The sequence below is a fragment of the Phodopus roborovskii genome, unplaced genomic scaffold, assembly GCF_943737965.1.
Source record: "Phodopus roborovskii unplaced genomic scaffold, PHOROB, whole genome shotgun sequence".
NCBI lineage: Eukaryota > Metazoa > Chordata > Mammalia > Rodentia > Cricetidae > Phodopus > Phodopus roborovskii.
The window spans coordinates 23,457,651-23,461,289 of record NW_026126416.1 but is presented as its reverse complement, the minus strand read 5'-3'; positions in this window follow the sequence as shown (position 1 = coordinate 23,461,289).

Genomic DNA, 3,639 nt, shown 5'->3' with positions numbered 1-3,639 from the left:
CATACCCATTGTCTCCCAATCCTTATGACACAAGGAAGTTTGATCTGGTCTGGTGGGTGTGGTTTCTTGTGGTTAGTGGAATTTCAGAGCTTTCAGGTGTTACACATATTTTGAAAGCACACAACCTCATGCATCAATTTAAACATTAGAATTATTTTTTAAGTCAGAGTCATTTGGTTGAGTAAAAAAAAATAAATTAAAAAGATTGTATTTATCACATTTGCTCAACTATGTTCATAGCATCATTATTTGTAATAGCCAGAACCTGGAAACAACCTAGATGCCCATCAACTCAAGAACAGACTAAGAAAATGTGGTACATTTACACAATGGAGTATTACTCAACAGTAAAAAACAATGAATCCTGAAATTTGCAGGCAAGTGGATGGAAATAGAAAAAAAACATCCTGAGTGAGGTAATCCAGATCCAGAAAGACAAACATGGTATGTATTCACTCGTAAGTGGATATTAGATGTAAAGCAAAGGATAACCAGGCTACAACCCACAACCCCAGAGAAGCTAGGTAAAGGGGGGGGGCCTAAGAGGGATACACAGGAGGGCCCCAGGAAGTTGACATCTCCTGGGTCTGTGGAGGGGGCGGAAGGTGGAGGGGTGGGGGATGGGAACATGAGGGATCAAGAAGACTTGGGCTGGGAGCGGTACAGAGGGGGAGACCAATGAAAGAGATATCTTGATGGAGCTATTACGGTGTTAGAGAGAAACCTGGTGCTAGAGAAATTCGCAGGAATCCAAAGGATGACCCCAGCTAAGACTCTTAGCAATAATGGAGAGAGTGTCTGAAGAGGCCTTCCCCTTTAATCAGATTAGTGACTGCCCTAATTGTCATCATAGAACCTACATCCAGTAACTGATGGAAGCAGATGCAGTGACCCACAGCCAAGCACTGGGATGAGCTCCTGGAGTTGAGCTGATGAGCAGGAGGAAGGATCATATGAACAAGGCAGGTCAAGACCATGATGGGGAAAACCAGCTGACCTAAGCTGGTGGGAACTCACAGACTATGGACTGACAGTTGGGAGAACCTGCATGGGACCAAACTAGACCCTCTGACAGTTACGTGATTTGATCTGTTGGGGTGGGGGGAGCTGGCAGTAGCACCAGGACCTAACCCAGGGGTGTGAACTGGCTTTGTGGAGCCCATTCCCTATGGTAGCCCTTGCTCAGCCGTGATACAGGGGGGGGAGGCTCAGCTTGGTTCTGCCTCAATTTGGTATGCCTGACTTTGTGGACTCCCCAAGGAGAGCCTTACCCCCTCTGAGGAGTGGATGGGGGATGGGAAGGGAGGGAGAATTGGGATTGGTATGTAAAATGAAAACATTTTTTAAATAAATTAAAAAAGAATGCCTATCAAATAATTTTATTTATATAAAAATCCTAGCAGATTGGTACCAATGATTGCTTGGGGACTAAAATAGTGAAATATGAGGAAGGTGTAGCCAGGGAAAAGAGGGAGAAATTATAAGTCTGGTTATCCTGATGGTGATGATTTCAGAGATTTACTTACCAAACTGTACACTTTAATATGTCAATCACATCCAATAAAGGTTTTATTTTTAAACATCTATTTCCTTGTGATGAGAAAGGGTATACTTTCACTATTTTATGTCTGTATGCATTTCAACATGATGTTGTATATACATTCTCCACAAGGACAAAGAGGCTATCCACTTTTGTTGAAAACTTTCAGTTTATCAGATTCTCTAGGGATCTCCACATGGGCTGTATGTAGCACACCGTCCCCTTCATCACACACACACACACACACACACACACACACACAGTTAAGCAGCCCTTCCTCCAAGGAAAGTAAAAGCTGACACACTAGTACACTAGTGCACACACAGCATGTTCTGCTTCCAGTAGTCTTTGGAATACTGGACCTATCCTTTGAAAAACATGGTTCTGTTCTGAGACTGAATCAACAGTTTGGAGACAATAAGAATTGAGTTCTGTCCTGAACAGTCGGTGGGCCTATATATTGGGGCAACTAAAGCTTTTAATCATTTTCACACCTGAAAACAAAGTCCAGGAAATAATTGAAATGTGATAACATGTATAAAGCTATTTCTTAACTTTTCAATTGTAGGATAGATTTTAAAGTGCAAGAATATTTACCTTATTTCAGAAAACTTTAAAGTGATTTAAGATAATTAAAAAAAAAAAAGAGGGCTGGGGCATGGAAAGTCAGAGTAAATGGGATAGAAATTAAGAACACAGAGGAAGAATGAAGACAATATTAAGATGGCTTAATATTGAGATGGCTTATAGAGTGTGAGTTCTACAACTGGGAGTTCTCAAGTTCAGAATTCAAGAAACAAGTAGAAAAGGCGGTGAAGGCTTAGTAGGGAAGGTGGCACAGAACTCTGGGGATCAGAAGCCAGCAACAGAGAAGACCCATGAAGCTGGAAAACTCAGTTTGTTTTGTTGTTGTTTTGTTTTGTTTTTTCCTGGAAATCAATGTAGGTGCCATTTTCTCCAGCAACATCAGAGAATCAAAGATATAAAAGGCTCTGCAAGGAATACAGAAAGCGCCAAGGGACCGGACAAACTGCAGCTGGAGAAGGCTGCTCTACAAGTGTTAGACGATGAAGAAGAAAAAAAAAAAAACATTTCTGCAAGGAAAATTATAATTCCTATCTCTAAAAAAACAATCCAAAAAGCTTTTCGTTTGCCTCCCTTTAATCTTGCTCATAAGAAAGGAATTCAGTTTGTCTTAGGCACTATGTTGGTGCCTCTGCAGTCACCTGGCTCCTCTAAAGGATTTAATTAACTCACACTGTGACCGTTTCCTTAGGACCAGCATGTGTTAACCATGTCCTTTACTAATCTACCAGATTGTTAACCAAGATCAACCTTTTTCTCATCAGTTTTTTTCTTCTTTTGGGTGAGATGTCCTTTTTAAAGGTTTCATTAACAAGGATAGAAATGAACGCAAGAATTCTGTTCTATCCATTCTAATCCAAATGTCCGTCTCCACTTTCTGCCCCATTATCACCTTCACACTCCAGCCCCTTCCCTCCCCTATTTCAAAGTTGAGGCCTTGAATTTCTGTTTTTGTGACCAGTTTAGCAGAGCATCTCTGTCCTGTAATGACCTTGGATGTCTTCTTTATCAGCTCTTGTTTTTCCTTACTACCAACAAAGGTTGGTCAGTGTTTGCTTTGTTCTCACACTTCACACCATATCAGGTAAATAAAGGCATCCTAACTTGCCTTCTTTGTGCGTCTGGGAGCTTCTCACTTAGGTGCTAACAACTTAATGAATGCCTATTATGTGCCAAGAATGCATGCTAAGGTTGTGTCTCCAGGAAGAGATGGCTACCAAGCATACACATGACTGTATGCAACTGAGAGGGAAAAGTCAGAATTAGCCAAATCCAAAATTGCACTTAAAGTACTAATGTTTTAACTCAGTCCTTGATTTTTTTTCCCCAGTTTCAAAGACCTACTGATAACAAGGATCTTTATTTAGTGTATGTGTTGTTGTGACGATAGAACTGTGTTAGAAGAATGTTTTCATTGATTTCTAAAAAGTTTGCACAAAGGCCCAAGAGGCAGTTTCCCCAACCCTTAAGGCCATGGTTTGGGAGGCCCACTCCCTCAAACAGGAATGTCACTC